Here is a 20345-nt window from a genome sequence, read left to right as displayed (position 1 = left end):
CCCCAACTCCTCTTTCACCCCTACTCTCCAACGCCCCTCACCCCAACTCCTCTTTCACCCCTACTCTCCAACCCCCCTCACCCCAACTCCTCTTTCACCCTTACTCTCCAACCCCCCTCACCCCAACTCCTCTTTCACCCCTACTCTCCAACCCCCTCACCCCAACTCCTCTTTCACCCCTACTCTCCAACCCCCCTCACCCCAACTCCTCTTTCACCCCTACTCTCCAACCTGCTCACCCCAACTCCTCTTTCACCCCTGCTCTCCAACCCACCTCACCCCAACTCCTCTTTCACCCCTACTCTCCAACCCCCTCACCCCAACTCCTCTTTCACCCTACTCTCCAACCCCCTCACCCCAACTCCACTTTCACCCCTACTCTCTAACCCCCTCACCCCAACTCCTCTTTCACCCCTACTCTCCAACGCCCCTCACCCCAACTCCTCTTTCATCCCTACTCTCCAACTCCCTCAACCCAACTCCTCTTTCACCCCTACTCTCCAACCCCCCTCACCCCAACTCCTCTTTCACCCCTACTCTCCAACCCTCTCACCCCAACTCCTCTTTCACCCCTACTCTCCAACCCTCTCACCCCAACTCCTCTTTCACCCCTGCTCTCCATTCCCCCTCTCATCTTCCATTGACTTCAATGGAACGTACACTGACAATTGTTATCAATCAGTATTTGAATGGTTTTTACAAATTGTTCTGTAGGTTCTTTGAGTTGGGATCTTTGTTTATTCTGTCCACTGGAGCAGTGTGATAACAGACTTTCTCCTGTGAATATACAGCTGGAGTATTGGGATGTGATGTGTTTACTTGTTCATCTTGTTGACTCTATATATTGAGTCTTGTGGTTTCAGACACCAGATAATCAAGCTCACAACAACAGATTGTCTTTCACTGACTTTATTAACAGCACTGCAAAAATACAGACAGAGTATAGTTACCCGATCTGGAGAACATGGATAATACAGTGGATTCAGAGCTCTCTTCTCCCCAGATCTGTTCTAACAAGCTGCGACTACACTGGCGATATTTATATTTAACTTGTTTACTACATTATTGACCTGGCCCTGCTCAAACCATAACCACAAGGATATCTGTCATTGTTCTGACTTGACCACAAGGCTGTGTCACTAACACACTGACACCATTGCTAACAGTTGGGAAGGGGAACTGAATCCTTTCCCACAGTCCCCACATTTCCAGGGTTTCTCTGTCGTGTGGGTGTGAAGTACGCTGGCCGACACTTCTCCGTTACTAACTGGCATCTCAGGACCCGCCCAGTTTGATTTAATTGCTAAATATTTTCTAACCGTTTTTCGAACTTGAGTTCTGGCCTGTGATTCTGAGGGAAACTTACAAGGCCTCATTTTCTTTGTGTGACTCACCCGAGAGGCTGTTAATGGCTTTAATAAACTGGCAACAAGTTTTTTTTTTTTTTAAAAGGTGAAAAACACCACCAGCAATGCCTCAAAACACAAAGGGCAGAGAAATCCACTTCATCAGCACCCCTGCCACAGGACTCAATATCCAGCCCCTCCACCACTGGTGCACTGTGTCTGCAGTGTGTACGATTTACAGGGTGACCACGGTCAGGCCATGTGGAGTCAAGGTCCTGGTAGCAGAATGGGTGGAAAGATGGCTCCAAAACAGAAATCAGAGGGTGGAAGTTAAGGGGAGTTTCTCGGACTGGCAGGAAGTGAGAAGTGGTCATAGAGTCATAGAGTTTTACAGCACAGAAAGAGGCCCTTCGGCCCATCGTGTCTGCGCCGCCCATCCATCCCTGTCCAGTCTAATCCCATTTTCCAGCATTTGGTCCATAGCCTTGTATGCAATGGCATTTCAAGTGCTCATCCAAATGCTTCTTGAATGTTGTGAGGGTTCCTGCCTCTACCACCCTTTCAGGCATTGAGTTCCACATTCCAACCACCCTCTGGGTGAAAAAGTTCCTCCTCAAATCCCCTCTAAACCTCCTGCCCCTTACCCTGAATCTATGCCCCCTTGTTATTGACCCCCCCAATAAGGGGAAAAGTTCCTCTTTATCTACCCTATCTATGCCCCTCATCATTTTGTACACCTCAATCAGGTCCCCTCTCAGCCTTCTCTGCTCCAAGGAAAACAACCCCAGGCTGTCCAGCCTCTCTTCATAGCTGAGGCGCTCCATCCCAGGTAACATCCTGGTGAATCTTCTCTGCACCCTCTCCAAAGCAATCACATCCTTCCTATAGTGAGGCGACCAGAACTGCACACAGTACTCCAGCTGTGGCCTCACCAGCGTTTTGTACAGCTCCATCATAACCTCCCTGCTCTTATATTCTATGCCTCGGCTAATGAAGGCAAGTATCCCATATGCCTTTTTAACCACCTTATCTACCTGCTCCGCTGCCTTCAGGGATCTATGTACATGTACACCAAGGTCCCTCTGACCCTCTGTACTTCCTAGGGTCCTACCACTCATTGTGTATTCCCTTGCCTTATTTGTCCGTCCAAAATGCATCACCTCGCACTTTTCAGGGTTAAATTCCATTTGCCACTTTTCCGCCCATCTGACCAACCCGTTTATATCGTCCTGTAGCCGGAGGCTTTCCTCCTCGCAATTTACCACCCCACCAATTTTCGTGTCATCTGCGAACTTACTGATCATACCTTTTACATTCTCATCCAAATCATTTATGTAGATCACGAACAACAAGAGACCCAGCACCGATCCCTGAGGTACCCCACTGGACACAGGCTTCCAGTCACAAAAGCAACCTTCAACCATCACCCTCTGCCTCCTGCCACTCAGCCAGTTTAGGATCCAACGCGCCAAGGCACCCTGGATCCCATGGGCTCTTACCTTCTTAACCAGTCTCCTATGCGGGACTTTGTCAAAAGCTTTACTGAAGTCCATGTAAACCACATCCACAGCATTTCCCTCATCCACCCCACTAGTCACCCCCTCAAAAAATTCGATCAGATTTGTCAGACATGATTTACCCTTGACAAAGCCATGCTGACTATTCCCGATTAATCCTTGCCACTCCAAGTGGAGATTAATTTTGTCCCTCAGAATTTTTTCCAATAATTTCCCCACCACAGATGTTAGACTCACTGGCCTGTAATTCCCTGGTTTATCCCTGCTACCCTTCTTGAATAATGGTACTACGTTAGCTGTTCTCCAGTCCTCTGGTACATCCCCTGTGGCCAGAGAGGTTCTGAAAATTAGTGTCAGAGCCCCTGCAATCTCCTCCTTTGCCTCCCACAGCAGCCTGGGATACATCTCGTCCGGGCCTGGGGATTTATCCACTTTTTGGCCTGCTAAAACCGCTAGCACCTCCTCCCTCTCGATGCTAATATGTTCAAGTATGTCACAGTCCCCTTGCCCGATTTCTATGTCTGCATCGTCTTTCTCCATAGTGAACACAGATGCAAAAAATTCATTTAAAACCCCGCCTACATCCTCTGGCTCTACACACAGATTGCCACTTTGGTCCCTAATGGGCCCTACCCTTTCCCTGGTTATCCTCTTGCCCTTAATATACTTATAAAACATCTTAGGATTTTCCTTTATTTTGCTCGCCAGTGTTATTTCATGGCCCCTCCTCGCCCTCCTAATTTCTTTTTTAAGTATGCCCCTGCACTTTTTATACTCCTCTAGGGCTTCCTCCGTCTTTAGTCTTTTGTAACTACCAAAAGCCCCCCTTTTATTTCTAATGCATTTTTGTATATCCCTTGTCATCCAAGGTTCCCTTTGCTTGTTGGTCCCACCCTTGACCTTTACAGGAACATTTTGGTGTTGTACTCTCTCAATTTCCCTTCTGAAAGTCTCCCATCGTTTTGATGTGGATTTTCCTATAAGCAGCTGCTCCCAGTCCACTTTGGCCAGATCCTGCCTTATCATATTAAAATCGGCCTTCCCCCAATTTAGAACCCTTATTTCCGGGCCGTCTTTGTCTTTTTCCATGATCTGTGCTGGGACCACTGGTGTTCACCATTATATGGACTCAGAAACTGGAGGCATGTTGTCAAAATTTGCAATGATACCAAGTTGGTCCGTGTGGAGACCAAGTTCCGCCTTTACACTGAGAACAACCTCCATCGTATTGTGTGGCACTACCATGGTGCCCTGTGGAATAGACTAATAATAGACCGAGCAGCTCAAAACTGGGCAGCCATGAGGTGCTGTGGGCCATCGCAGCTGCAGAATTGTATTCCAACACAATCTGCAAGCTCATGGCCCGGCATATTCTCACTCCTCCATTACCATCAAACAAGCTGACCAGCCTTGGTTTAATGAGGAGTGGAGACCAGCATGCTGGGAGCAGCACCAGGCGTATCTAAAATGGACATGCCAAACTGGTGAAGCTACAACACAGGACTACATGCCTGTTAAACAGCGGAGGCAGCATGCTGCAGACAGAGCTAAGTCATCCCACAACCAACTGATCATATCAAAGCTCTGCAGTTCTGCCATATCTAGTCATGAATGGTGGTGGACAATGAAGCAACTAACAGAAGGAGGAGGCTCCATGAACATCCCCATCCTCAGTGATGGGGAGCCAAGCACCTAAGTGCAAAAGAATGGCTGAAGCATTCACAACTATCTTCAGCCAGAAATGTTGAGTGCATGGTCCTTCTCTACCGCCTCTGAAGTCAACAACCACAACAACTTGCATTTATACAGCTCCTTTAACACAGTAAAACGTTCCCAGGCTCGTCACAAGAGTATCAAACAAGATTTGACACTGAGCCACGTAAAGAGATGTCAGGTCAGGTGACCTAAAGCAGGCTCAAAGAGGTTGGTTTTAAGGAGGAGAGGTGGAGAGTCGGAGAGGTTTTAGGGAGGGAATTCCAGGGCTTCGGATCTAGACCGCTAAATGCACAGCCACCACTGGTGGAGCGAAACAACTCAGGGATGCAGAAGTGGCCAGAATTGGAGGAATGTAGAGTTCTTAGATGTTTGTAGAGCTGGAGGAGATTACAAAGAAAGGGAGGGGCGAGACCATGGAGGGATTTGAAAATAAAGATGAGAATTTTGAATCTGAGGCGTTGCTGAGACTTCAGTATTCCAATGCTCTCCTGCTCCTTCAAGGATTGGTGTACAAACACCCCGGGTCTCTCTGTTCCTGTATCCCCTTTAAAATTGTACTATTCCATTCATATTGCCTCTCCTCATTCTTCCTACCAAAATATATCACTTCACACTTCTCTGCATTAAATTCCATTTGCCCATTTCACCAGTCTGTCTATTTCCACCTGAAGTCTGTTACTACCCTCCTCATTGTTTACTACATTTCCGAGTTTCGTGTCATCTGCAAACGATGAAATTATGCCCTGGTCCAGCCCATTAATATATATCAAAAAGAGCAGTGGTCCTACCGACCCCTGGGGAACACCACTGTGTACGTCCCTCCAGTCTGAGAAACAACCGTTCACCACCACTCTCTGCTTTCTGTCTCTGAGCCACGCTGTCACTGTCCCTTTAATCCAATACTGACCCCTGGGGAACACCACTGTGTACGTCCCTCCAGTCTGAGAAACAACTGTTCACCACCACTCTCTGCTTTCTGTCTCTGAGCCACGCTGTCACTGTCCCTTTAATCCAATACCGACCCCTGGGGAACACCACTGTGTACGTCCCTCCAGTCTGAGAAACAACCGTTCACCACCACTCTCTGCTTTCTGTCTCTGAGCAACGCTGCCTCTGTCCCTTTAATCCAATACTGACCCCTGGGGAACACCACTGTGTACGTCCCTCCAGTCTGAGAAACAACCGTTCACCACCACTCTCTGCTTTCTGTCTCTGAGCAACGCTGCCTCTGTCCCTTTAATCCAATACTGACCCCTGGGGAACACCACTGTGTACGTCCCTCCAGTCTGAGAAACAACCGTTCACCACCACTCTCTGCTTTCTGTCTCTGAGCCACGCTGTCACTGTCCCTTTAATCCAATACCGACCCCTGGGGAACACCACTGTGTACGTCCCTCCAGTCTGAGAAACAACCGTTCACCACCACTCTCTGCTTTCTGTCTCTGAGCCACGCTGTCACTGTCCCTTTAATCCAATACCGACCCCTGGGGAACACCACTGTGTACGTCCCTCCAGTCTGAGAAACAACCGTTCACCACCACTCTCTGCTTTCTGTCTCTGAGCCATGCTGACACTGTCCCTTTAATCCAATACTGACCCCTGGGGAACACCACTGTGTACGTCCCTCCAGTCTGAGAAACAACCGTTCACCACCACTCTCTGCTTTCTGTCTCTGAGCCACGCTGTCACTGTCCCTTTAATCCAATACTGACCCCTGGGGAACACCACTGTGTACGTCCCTCCAGTCTGAGAAACAACCGTTCACCACCACTCTCTGCTTTCTGTCTCTGAGCCACGCTGTCACTGTCCCTTTAATCCAATACAGACCCCTGGGGAACACCACTGTGTACGACCCTCCAGTCTGAGAAACAACCGTTCACCACCACTCTCTGCTTTCTGTCTCTGAGCCATGCTGTCACTGTCCCTTTAATCCAATACTGACCCCTGGGGAACACCACTGTGTACGTCCCTCCAGTCTGAGAAACAACCGTTCACCACCACTCTCTGCTTTCTGTCTCTGAGCCACGCTGACACTGTCCCTTTAATCCAATACTGACCCCTGGGGAACACCACTGTGTACGTCCCTCCAGTCTGAGAAACAACCGTTCACCACCACTCTCTGCTTTCTGTCTCTGAGCCATGCAGACACTGTCCCTTTAATCCAATACCGACCCCTGGGGAACACCACTGTGTACGTCCCTCCAGTCTGAGAAACAACCGTTCACCACCACTCTCTGCTTTCTGTCTCTGAGCCATGCTGCCTCTGTCCCTTTAATCCAATACTGACCCCTGGGGAACACCACTGTGTACGTCCCTCCAGTCTGAGAAACAACCGTTCACCACCACTCTCTGCTTTCTGTCTCTGAGCCATGCAGACACTGTCCCTTTAATCCAATACTGACCCCTGGGGAACACCACTGTGTACGTCCCTCCAGTCTGAGAAACAACCGTTCACCACCACTCTCTGCTTTCTGTCCCTTACCCACTTTTGTATCCATGCTGCCACTGTCCCTTTAATCCCACGGGCTTTAATTTTGCTAACAAGTCTATTATGTGGTACTTTGTCAAGCTCTTTTTGAAAGTTCATATACACAACATCAACCGTACTACCCTCATCAACCCTGTTAGTTCAAAGAACTCGATCAAGTTAGTCAAACACAATTTGCCTTTAATAAATCCATGCCGATGTTCAGTTATTAGCCCAGACTTTTCCAAGTGCCAATTAATTTTGTCCCAGATTATTGTCTCTAAAAGTTTCCCCACCACTGCCGTTAGGCTGACTGGCCTGTAGTTGCCGGGTTTATCCCTCTCCCCTTTTTAAAATATGGGTGTAACATTTGCAATCCTCCAGTCCTCTGGTCCCACCCCTATATCCAAGGAGGATTGGAAGATTGTGTCCACAGCCTCCTCAATTTCCACCCTTACCTCCCCCAGTAACCTCGGATGCTCCCCATCCCATCCGGAGCGGGCGACTTCTTTACTTTGAGGGCTGCCAACCTTGTACATCCTCTTTATCTATTTTTATCCTATACAATATCGCTCCTGCCTCCCCCTTTACTGCTACATTGGCAGCATCCCCTTCTCCAGTGAAGACTGAAGTAAAGGACTCATTCAGTACCTCAGCCCAGCCCTCTGCCTCCACAAGGTGCTGTATTTGGTCCTGAATCGGCCCCAGCCTTCCTTTGACGACCCTTTGACTATTTACGTGTTTATAGAAGACTTTTGGGTTCCCTTTTATGTTACCGCTAATCTATTTTCAAACTCTCTCTTTGCCCCTCTTATTCCCTTTTTATGTCTCCTCTGTACTTTCTATATTCAGCTTGGTTTTCTACTATCTTATTAACCTTAGAATTGTCATAAGCCTCCTTTTTCTGTCTTATTTTAACCTCTATATCTTTAGTCATCCAGGGAGCTCTAGCTTTGGATGCCCTTCCTTTCCCCCTCCTGGCAATGTGTCTACTCTGTACACAAACCATCTCCTCTCTGAAGCCCTCCCATTGTTCAATTACTGTTTTGCCTACCAGCTTTTGATTCCAATCCACCTGGACCAGATCCCTTTTCAACTCACTGAAGTTAGCCCTCCGCCAGTTAAATATTTTTACACTTTCCTTTTCCAGAACTATTTTTAACCTGATGATGTTCTGATCACTGTTCTCCAAATGCTCCCCCACTGAAACATGCTCCATTTGCCCCACTTTATTCCCCAGAACTAGATCCAGCTCTGCTTCCTTCCTCGTTGGGCTGGAAACAGTGTTCAAGAAAGTTCTCTTGTTCGCATTTCAGGAATTCCTCCCCCTCTTTGCCCTTTAGACTGTTGCTATCCCAGACTATATTAGGATAATTGAAGTCTCCCATTATCACTACTCCGTAGTTCGTGCAAATTTGCTCCATTATCTCCTTCCCATTATTTGGTGGCCTATAGTATACACCCTGTAGCGTAATAGCTCATCTATTGTTCCATAAATCAAACCAAATAGATTCTGTCTTTCACCCTCTCAACTACATCATCCCTCACCAGTGCTATAATAGTTTCATTGATCAGTATTGCCACCACCTCCTTTTTTCCCCCTTCCCTCTCTTTCCTGAATACCTTGTAGCCAGAAATATTAAGTTCCCAATCCTCCCTTTCTTTGAGCCAGGTCTCTGTTGTTCCCACTACATCATTGTCCCATGTGGTGACTGATGCACTATCAACAACACCAAAGACTACGAGTTGAACTTATACGAAGTAGGCTTTTATTGACTAAGAACTGGAGCATGCCTCTGCTAGTGGATCCATCCTAAGAGCTCCCGGGGGAAGGATGGTGAGTCACCTTTATACCCAGGCTTAGGGGTGGAGCCAGGGGCAGAGACATGCCCGGACCTGTACAGAGTTAACAGTGGTTTACCACATTCACCCCTCGTTTAAAAAAGAGTCCGGCAGGGTGAAGTGTTTCAAAAGTTCGTATACGAAAGTCTCTCCGGGGGTCTTGTCTGCCGTAATGATCTTCGTGGTGCCGGTTGCAGCGGTTCTTTGCCCGCGGCCGCTTCTCGCGTGGGACGGAGCACTGGCGTGTCGTCCTTTCGGGGTAGGGATGGCACCGGCATGTCGTCAGTTCGTGGTAGACACCCCGGTGGTGCGTCGTGGGTAGTGGTGGTGGGTGGAGGTAGTGGATGGTGATTGATGGTGTTTCGGGTGGTACCTGAGGGTGCGAGGTCTCGAATTGAGACTGTGTCCTCCCACCCGTCAGGGTACGCCACGTAGGCATACTGTGGGTTGGCGTGGAGGAGATGAACCTTTTCGACCAGGGGGTCCGTCTTATGGCTCCTCACGTGTTTCCTGAGCAGGACGGGTCCCGGAGACGTCAGCCATGGCGGTAGTGATGTCCCCGAGGTGGATTTCCTGGGGAAGACGAACATCTTCTCGTGAGGGGTGGCGTTTGTAGCAGTACAGAGCAGTGATCGTATGGAGTGGAGCGCATCAGGGAGGACATCTTGCCAGCGGGAGATTGGGAGGCCCTTGGATTTTAGGGCGAGCATGGCGGTCTTCCACACCGTTGCGTTCTCCCTCTCTACCTGTCCGTTACCCCGGGGGTTGTAGCTGGTAGTCCTGCTCGTGGCTATGCCCTTCTCGAGCAGGTACTGGCGCAGCTCGTCGCTCATGAACGACGAGCCCCTGTCGCTGTGGATGTAATTGGGGAAGCTAAATATGGCGAACAGGTCGTTGAGGCACCTGATGACTGTGGCGCTGGTCATGTCCGGGCAGGGGATGCTGAAGGGGAAACGGGAGTACTCGTCAATAATATTGAGGAAGTACGTGTTGCGGTCAGAGGAGGGAAGGGGCCCCTTGAAATCGACGCTGAGACGTTCGAAGGGGCGGGTGGCTTTAATCAGGTGTGCCCTATCTGGCCTATAAAAATGAGGTTTGCATTCGGCGCAGACCTGGCAGTTCCTGGTCATGGTCCTGACCTCCTCGATGGAGTAAGGCAGGTTGCGAGCTTTAATAAAATGGAAGAACCTGGTGACCCCCGGGTGGCAGAGATCATTGTGGAGGGTCCGTAGCCTATCGACTTGTGCATTGGCACATGTCCCACGGGATAGGGCGTCTGGGGGCTCATTAAGTTTCCCGGGCCGGTATAAGATATCGTAGTTGTAGGTGGATAACTCGATCCTCCACTGCAATTTCTTATCATTTTTGATTTTCCCCCTTTGTCTGTTGTTAAACATAAATGCTACTGACCGTTGGTCAGTGAGCAGGGTGAAACGTTTACCGGCCAGGTAATGCCTCCAGTGCCGTACAGCCTCCACTATCGCCTGGGCCTCCTTCTCGACTGAGGAGTGTCGAATTTCGGGGCCCTGGAGGGCCCGTGAAAAGAAGGCCACGGGTCTCCCCGCCTGGTTAAGGGTTGCGGCTAGGGCAAAGTCGGATGCATCGCTCTCCACTTGGAAAGGGATGGACTCATCCACTGCGTGCATTGTGGCCTTCGCAATGTCCTCTTTTATGAGGGTGAATGCCGCACGGGCCTCTGCCGTCAGGGGGAAGGAGGTTGACTTGATGAGGGGCCGGGCTTTGTCCGCATAGTTGGGCACCCACTGGGCGTAGTAAGAGGAGAACCCTAGGCATCTCTTCAGGGCTTTTAGGCAGTGGGGGAGGGGTAGTTCCAGGAGGGGGCGCATTCGGTCGGGGTCGGGGCCGATGACTCTGTTTTCCAGCACGCAGCCAAGAATAGCGAGGCGCGTGGTGCGGAACATACATTTTTCTCTGTTGTATGTCAGATTCAGCCGTTGGGCTGTACGGATGAATTTTTCTAGGTTGGCGTCGTGGTCATGCCGGTCATGGCCGCAGATGGTGACGTTGTCTAGATAGGGGAAGGTGGCCTGCAGCGCGTTCTGGTCAACCATCCGGTCCATCTCCCTTTGGAAGACCGAGACCCCGTTGGTGACGCCGAAGGGGACTTGGAGGAAGTGGTAGAGGCGACCGTCGGCCTCGAAGGCCGTGTACTGGCGGTCCTCAGGCCTGATGGGGAGCTGGTGGTATGCTGACTTCAGATTAATCGTCGAGAATACCCGGTATTGTGCTATCTGGTTGACCATGTCAGATATGCGGGGAAGTGGGTATGCATCTAATTGCGTGTATCGATTGATCGCCTGGCTGTAATCAATAACCAGGCGCTGTTTTTCGCTGGTCTTCACTACCACCACTTGGGCTCACCATGGGCTGGTGTTGCCCTCGCTAATCCCTTCCCTCAGGAGTCTTTCGACTTCTGATTTAATAAAGCTCCTATCCCCGGCACTGTACCGCTTGCTTTTAGTAGCAATTGGCTTGCAGTCTTTGGCGAGGTTAGCGAACAACGGGGGGGGTTTGACTTTCAGGGTGGACAGGCTGCATACTTTGCGCTGCGCCGTGTTTAAATTCTGCCGGCTGCAGACTGTAAGTGGGGGCAGGGGCCCGCCATATGCCATCGTGACGCTCTCCAGATGGCACTGGAAGTCTAATCCTAGCAGTACGGGAGCGCAGAGCTGTGGCAGGACGAGGAATTTAAAATCTCTGTACTCCACGCTGTTCACTGTCAGTGTCGCTACACAGTAGCCGCCGACGTCCGCCATATGGGACTTTGAGGCCATAAAGACCTGGTGGCATGTGGGCATAACCGATAGGGAGTAGCGTCGCACCGTGTCGGGGTGGATGAAGCTCTCCGTGCTTCCGCAGTCAAAAAGGCAATTTGTGGCATGGCCATTTACCTTTACGTTCATCATGGACCTGGCTAGTTGATGGGGCCTAGATTGGTCCAGGGTGATGGAGGCCATCGTCGAGGTCGGTGGGTCGCTGTAGTATTCGCCCACGCCGGGGGCCTGGTCTCGAAATGGTGTCCAAGATGGCAGCTCCCCCGCGGCTGGTGGTGCCCAAAATGGCGGCCCGCACGGCTCACACATGGTTGGTGGGGTCCAAAATGGCGGCCTGCATGGTTCACACGCGGCGCTGCTGGAATTGGGGGTCGATTTCGCCCTGCACACTCTCGCATAGTGGCCTTTCTTGCCGCATTTGGAGGAGGTTGCGTCCTTTGCTGGGCATTGCTGTCTGGGGTGCTTGGCCTGGCCGCAGAAGTAGCATTTCTGGCCTCTGGTCATTGCAGCTGTAGTTGGGCTGCTGGCGGCTTGTGGCCTTACTGGGTCCCAAGATGGCTGCTCCCGTGACATCCATGTGGTCATGCGGTCAGGGGGATAGGCGTCCATGTTCTGGAGGGCCACGTCTAACGAGTTAGCGAGGGCCACCGTCTTCTGCAGGTCGAGCCCCCTCTGTTCCAGCAGCCTCTGCCGAGTATAGTTGGACCTGATGCCAGCTACGTAGGCATCTCGGTTCAGGTCTTCCATGCATTCCTTGGCCGTCACTGCTTTGCAATTACAGGCCCAGGCGAGGACTCTCAGTGCCAGTAAATATTCGGCGCCCGATTCCCCGGGGCGCTGTTTTCGGGTAGCCAGGAGGTGTCTGGCGTAGACCTCATTAACAGACCTCACGTATTGTTCCTTTAGCGTCGCGATGGCGGCCGCGTAAGTTGTGGCATCTCGGATGATCGAGTAGACTCGGTGGCTCACCCGTGAGTTCAAGGCAAGCCGTTTCACGTCATCTGTAGTGACGGTAGTGCTGGAGGCCTCCAGGAAGGCTTCGAAACAGCTCAGCCAGTGTTCAAAGTTATTGGCTGCATCTGCTGCTTGAGGATCCAGGTCTAAACGTTCTGGCTTCAAGATTTGCTCCATGTCGAAAATTTAGTCAATAAAATTGCTGCACGATCAACAACACCAAAGACTACGAGTTGAACTTATACGAAGTAGGCTTTTATTGACTAAGAACTGGAGCATGCCTCTGCTAGTGGATCCATCCTAAGAGCTCCCGGGGGAAGGGTGGTGAGTCACCTTTATACCCGGGCTTAGGGGTGGAGCCAGGGGCGGAGACATGCCCGGACCTGTACAGAGTTAACAGTGGTTTACCACAGTGACTTGTACCTGTGGCTCACCAACCTTATGTCCCACGCTCCGTGCATTTACAGACATACACTCCAAACCCATCTTAGACTGCTTTGCATTTGCCCTCCCACCCCCGTCTGATCCCTCCCATTTCTGAACTATTCTTTAATCTAGTGCTATTTGCCTCTCCATGTCCTCTGTGCACCTTGTTTCTCCTCTCTGATGTTCCATCCTGGGGCCCACCCACTGCCAAATTAGTTTAAACCCTCCCCCACATCGCCAGTTAACCTTCCTGTGAGGACGTTGGTCCCAGCTCTGTTGAGGTGCAACCCGTCCACCTTGGACAGGTCCCTCCTGCCCCAGAACTGGTCCCAATGCCCCAGGAATCTGAAGTCCTCCTTCCTGCATCATTTCTCCAGCCACACGTTAACCTGTCTTACCCTACTATTCCTATACTCACCAGTGCATGGCACTGGGAGTAATCCAGAGATTGCTACCTTTGAGGCCCTACTCTTTAATTTCCTCCCGAGTTCCTGAAACACTGACTGCAGGACCGCAACCCTCTTCTTTCCTGTTTCATTGGTTCCCACATGGACCATGACTCCTAGCTGTTCAACCTCCCCCCCTTCTCAAAATGTTCTGCACCCTCTCCGTGATGTCCTTTACACTGGCATCAGGGAGGCAACACACTGGGCGGGACTCACATCCAGGGTTGCAGAAATGCCTGTCTATCCCCCTGACTATCGAATCCCCTGCGAACACTGCATTTCTACACTTTGCTGTGCCCCCCCTGTGCAGTCATTTGCCCCACAGTGCAGTGGATGCGTTTTAGAGTGCATTCCCCCGAGGTGTCGTCACCCTCACCGGTAGTCAGCACTGAAAACTGGTTTGAGAGTGCCACGCTCCCGGAGGATTCCTACACTGCCTGCCTCTTCCTACCCTGCCGGGCGACAACCCAGTTACAATTCCCATGAACTCTCCATAGCTGCGGGGTGACCACCTCCTGCAATGTGCACTCCAGGAAATTCTCAGCCTCCCATCTGCCCTGCAGTGACTCCAGTCGCTCCTCAAGCTCAGAACCCCGAGCTCGAGTTCCAGCCACTGGAGGCACTTCCTGCATCCGCGGTTATCCGGGACATGTGAAGCGCCCTGGAGTTCCCATATGGCACAGGAATTGCAGCAATCGTCCCATCATTCCGCTTAAAAGTCTATCCACTTAAGCTACAGATATATAGATATGATGTTAGGTTAGTGTCCCCTTGTCCCTACCATTCAATCAGTGACTGCCCTTTGCCAGGCCCGCTGACTGTGGCCCCTCTCCCAGATTCCAGCCCCAGCTCTGTGCTGACTGTGGCCCCTCTCCCAGATTCCAGCCCCAGCTCTGTGCTGACTCTGGCCCCTCTCCCAGATTCCAGCCCCAGCTCTGTGCTGACTGCGGCCCCTCTCCCAGATTCCAGCCCCAGCTCTGTGCTGACTGTGGCCCCTCTCCCAGATTCCAGCCCCAGCTCTGTGCTGCCTGCGGACCCTCTCCCAGATTCCTGCCCCAGCTCTGTGCTGCCTGCGGCCCCTCTCCCAGATTCCAGCCCCAGCTCTGTGCTGACTGCGGCCCCTCTCCCAGATTCCAGCCCCAGCTCTGTGCTGACTGTGGCCCCTCTCCCAGATTCCAGCCCCAGCTCTGTGCTGACTGTGGCCCCTCTCCCAGATTCCAGCCCCAGCTCTGTGCTGACTGTGGCCCCTCTCCCAGATTCCAGCCCCAGCTCTGTGCTGACTGTGGCCCCTCTCCCAGATTCCAGTCCCAGCTCTGTGCTGACTGCGGCCCCTCTCCCAGATTGCAGCCCCAGCTCTGTGCTGACTGTGGCCCCTCTCCCAGATTCCAGCCCCAGCTCTGTGCTGAATGTGGCCCCTCTCCCAGATTCCAGCCCCAGCTCTGTGCTGAATGTGGCCCCTCTCCCAGATTCCAGCCCCAGCTCTGTGCTGACTGTGGCCACTCTCCCAGATTCCAGCCCCAGCTCTGTGCTGAATGTGGCCCCTCTCCCAGATTCCAGCCCCAGCTCTGTGCTGACTGTGGCCCCTCTCCCAGATTCCAGTCCCAGCTCTGTGCTGACTGTGGCCCCTCTCCCAGATTCCAGCCCCAGCTCTGTGCTGACTGTGGCCCCTCTCCCAGATTCCAGCCCCAGCTCTGTGCTGACTGTGGCCCCTCTCCCAGATTGCAGCCCCAGCTCTGTGCTGACTGTGGCCCCTCTCCCAGATTCCAGCCCCAGCTCTGTGCTGACTGCGGCCCCTCTCCCAGATTCCAGTCCCAGCTCTGTGCTGACTGCGGCCACTCTCCCAGATTCCAGTCCCAGCTCTGTGCTGACTGTGGCCCCTCTCCCAGATTCCAGCCCCAGCTCTGTGCTGACTGCGGCCCCTCTCCCAGATTCCAGCCCCAGCTCTGTGCTGACTGTGGCCCCTCTCCCAGATTCCAGTCCCAGCTCTGTGCTGACTGTGGCCCCTCTCCCAGATTCCAGCCCCAGCTCTGTGCTGACTGTGGCCCCTCTCCCAGATTCCAGCCCCAGCTCTGTGCTGACTGCGGCTCCTCTCCCAGATTCCAGCCCCAGCTCTGTGCTGACTGTGGCCCCTCTCCCAGATTGCAGCCCCAGCTCTGTGCTGACTGTGGCCCCTCTCCCAGATTCCAGCCCCAGCTCTGTGCTGACTGCGGCTCCTCTCCCAGATTCCAGCCCCAGCTCTATGCTGACTGCGGCTCCTCTCCCAGATTCCAGCCCCAGCTCTGTGCTGACTGCGGCCCCTCTCCCAGATTCCAGTCCCAGCTCTGTGCTGACTGTTGTAATGATATCAGCAAATAGTGATGGTATTTGCCTGTTTGATTATTTATGCCTTACCAGCATATTTGCCTGATTGATTATTTATGCCTGACCAGCAGAGGGCATGTGAGAGACAAAGAGTTTAGTTTTAGTTTCGTTTTAGATGGATCTCTAAGATGGTGTCTCCTGTAATGCTGTTAACTGAGTTGAACATACTTTAGATAAAAAGTCATTCTCTTTCATGAATGTGTCGTCATTGAACCCACATAGAAATCGATACATGGTGTCAGAAGTGATTGAAAGAGATGAAGAGGAAAAATCTGAAGTTAAATCAGCTCTCCACATATTAGCAAGCCAAAAGAGAACATCGTTACTTACCATTGGAGAATAGCTAACGAAGTGAAAAAATGGAAGGTTTACACCCACCGGCGAAGCTTCAGTTGACAGGTAATGTGGCTGAAAATTGGAGGAGGTTCAAACAACATTTGGAGTTGTATTTATCAGCAATCGGAGCTGACGAGAAAAGTGATAAAATGAAAGCGTCAGTGTTCTTACATGTCGTGGGTGATGAAGCGCTGGAGGTGTATAATAACTTCACATTCGCTGCTGATGGAGACAAAATGAAGCTAGATAAAATAATGGAACAGTTTGAGGCCTACTGCATACCTAAACGTAACGTGATGTTTGAGAGGCACAGATTTTTCACATGTGTACAGAAAACGGGAGAGACTATTGATCAGTATGTGACTGAACTGAGAAACCGAAGCAAAACATGTGAATTTGGGGGACTGACAGACTCACTGATAAAAGACAGACTGATGTGTGGTATTCCAGATAATGGTCTAAGGGAAAGACTGCTAAGAGAGCAAAATCTAGACCTGGGAAAAGCCATAGCACTGTGCAGGGCTACAGAGACTGTGAAGTCGCAGGCAAAGGAGCTGTTCAGTGACAATAGCTGCAACGTGGATGCAGTGAGAAAGAACGGATACAAACCGTTTAACAAAAAGAGCGCCAATGTGAAAAAAGAGGCGTGGCCAGCGAACAAAAATGAAAGGGGCAATCGAAAGTCATGTAGTCGATGCGGTACACAGCATCCACCAAAAAAGTGTCCAGCATATGGTAAAACATGCAATAGTTGCAACAAAAACAACCATTATGCCCGTTGCTGTAAGAACCAAGCACAACAAAGCAAGGTCCATGCAGTAGATGAAAGCGGGATAGAGGAGTTCTATGTGGACATGGTGTCTGAAAACAAAAAAGAAAAAAGAGACTGGATGTTGACACTAAAAGTGAATGACATACACATTCCATTTAAATTGGATACTGGAGCACAAGTTAATGTGATGTCAGAGACTGATTTTAAGAAAATTAGACCCAGACCAAAGATACATGGAATAAAAGTGAAAGTGACAGGATACTCAGGTACTGATATACCAGTGAAAGGAAAATGCATTGTCAAAGTAACACACAAGGACAGAGAGCACACGCTAGCATTAATCGTGGTGCCAAAGGATGTGCAAGCCATACTAGGTTTAATAGCCTGTGAGAGACTGAACCTGGTAAAGAGAGTCCTCATTGTGGAAAGCGAAGGAGAGACAGTCTATGATGAACTCATGAAAGAGTACAACGACCTATTTCAGGGTCTAGGCTGCCTTCCAGGAGAACACACGATCAGAGTAGATAAAAGTATGACAACGGTCATACATCCATGCAGAAAAGTTCCGTTTGCTCTTCAAAAGCAACTGAAGGCAGAGTTGGACAGGATGGAAAGCCTGAACATGATTCAGAAGATAGATGAGCCAACTGAGTGGGTGAATTCCCTCGTCGTTGTGGACAAAAAGAATGGAAAGCTCAGAATTTGCCTGGATCTAAGAGATCTAAACAGAGCAATAAAGAGAGAGCACTTCAAGCTTCCTACACGTGAGGAAATCATGTCACAGTTTGCAAATGCAAAGTATTTCAGCAAGTTAGATGGATCATCAGGATTTTGGCAGATGAAACTGGACGAGGCAAGTTCAAGACTGTGCACGTTCAACAGTCCATTTGGCAGATACAGATTCCTAAGGTTACCATTTGGCATTGCCTCAGCTCCTGAAGTGTATCACAAAACTATCCATATGGTCTATGAGCACCTGGAGGGAGTTGATACATCAATGGATGACATCATAGTATGGGGAACCACGAGAACTGAACATGACGAGAGACTGAAAAAAGTGCTGGAAGCAACAAGGAAAACAAACCTGAAGCTGAATAGAGAGAAATGCCAGCTCGGGGTAACAGAACTGACATTCGTGGGAGATATCCTTAGCAGTGAGGGCATCAGACCAGATCCCAGAAAGGTGTCCGCCATTGAGAATATGCCAAAGCCACAATGCAAAAAGGACGTGCAGAGGTTTAATGGAATGATCAACTATATGGGTAAATTCATATCCAACCTCTCAGAAAAGATGGCGCCACTGAGATGACTAACTGAAAAGAACATAGAATGGGAATGGAATCATGAGCATGAGAAGTCATGGAGCGATCTAAAGAAACTGCTCACAGAGGAACCAGTTCTGAGGTTTTATGACCCAGCGAGACCCATCAAGATATCATCAGATGCATCACAGAGTGGGCTCGGTGCCGTTCTTCTGCAAAAATATGACTACTGGCAACCTATTGCATATGCATCGCGCTCAATGACAGACGCGGAGACGCGATATGCTCAAATAGAAAAGGAGCTGCTCAGCATCACATATGCCTGTGAAAGATTTCACCAGTTTGTGGCAGGACAAGCAATCAGTGTAGAGACTGACCATAAGCCCTTGATTGCATTGTTCCAAAAGCCACTAAATAGCTGTCCGCTTAGAAAACAAAGAATGATGATCAGGCTGCAACGCCATACACTGAATGTTGCGTACACACCGGGTAAGCTGATGTATACAGCAGACACGTTGTCCAGAGCTGTTGACACAAGTGAGCCCGCAAACACCAAAATGGATGAAAAAGTGAATGCCTACGTGGACATGATCACAAGTGCACTGCCCATAGCAGATGCAAAAATGGAGCTCATAAAGACTGAGACAAACAAAGATGAAACACTGAGATGACTGAGGAAAAGCATCTTGGATGGATGGCCCAACATGAAGCAAGACTGCTCACCTGACATGGCAGAGCACTGGCACTGCAGGGCGGAACTATCAGTGGTCGAAGACATCATCTACAAAGGAAGTAAAATAGTTATCCCAAAGAGTCTGAGAAAAGAGATGCTAAAAAGGATCCATGGAGGACATCTGGGAATCGAAAAGTGTAAGAAAAGAGCACGAGAGGTGATATCCTGGCCACGAATCAACCAAGATGTGACAAATGAGGTGTCAAACTGCACAATATGCCTGAAATATCGAGCAAGCAATCTGGTAGAACCACTAAAGCCACACCCAGCGCCAGACAGACCTTACCAGAAGGTAGGCGCTGACCTATTCGTATGTCAAGGGAAGGACTATCTTGTAGTCACAGACTATTACTCCCTGTATCCAGAGGTTTGTAGACTGTACACCACCACTGCAGATGCTGTGATAACATGTATGAAAGCCATATTCTCCAGACATGGCGTGGCAAGCGAGGTCTTCACAGACAACGGACCCCAGTTTTACAATGCAAGTTTCCGACACTTTGCCAAAGAGTGGGACTTTGTCCACACAACGTCAAGTCCTCACTTTCCACAGTCCAATGGACTAGTGGAAAAATCGGTCCAGACAGTGAAAAGACTGATGTACAAGGCAAAAGACAGTGGAACTGACTTCTACCAGAGCATGCTTGTATACCACACAATGCCGCTCGAGTGTGGTATGTCACCAGCCCAACTCTTTATGGGACATCTGCTAAGGTCAAACCTACCCATCCCGGAGAACCTCCTGAAAACAAAAGAGGGGGAGAAATTGAGGAAGTTCAAAGAACAACAGAAAGAAAAGCAAAAGTACTACTATGACAGAGGAACACAAAATCTAGCTGAACTCCACACTGGTGACCAAGTAAGGTTCAAAGACAAAACAAACATATGGACTCAGAAGGGAACTGTCGTGAGTGAAGTTCAACCAAGATCATACACCATTCAGACAGATGAGGGTGCTGTTCTGAGAAGAAATCGTCAGGATCTTCTCATGGGACCAGCCACAGCAAGTCAAAAGACTGATACTGTTGAACAACCTGATCACACAGCAGGTCAAAAGACTGATACTGTTGAACAACCTGATCACACAGCTGAGAAACCATCATCTGAGGCAACAACTCAGATTCAAGGACAATCAATCAGAAAATCCTCAAGATGCGTGAAGCCTCCTGAGAGGCTCATTAAGCAAGTTTAAGGACTCTTGTTATAGAAGGAAGTAATGTTATCTTATTCTCTCTTCAAGTTATAGTGTATTTACATATTTCATGTGAACACACAAAACAAGGTTAAAAAACCTTGATAATGATAATGTAAGTTCATTAAGTGTTACAGTTAAAATGCAGAGTAATACAAAGAAAACATGTTGTTAGATAAA

Source organism: Somniosus microcephalus, chromosome 4 (genome assembly GCF_052327205.1).
Source record: "Somniosus microcephalus isolate GS21.2 chromosome 4, FLI_Smic_1.0, whole genome shotgun sequence".
NCBI classification, from domain to species: Eukaryota; Metazoa; Chordata; class Chondrichthyes; order Squaliformes; family Somniosidae; genus Somniosus; species Somniosus microcephalus.
Note: the sequence above shows the minus strand (reverse complement) of the source record.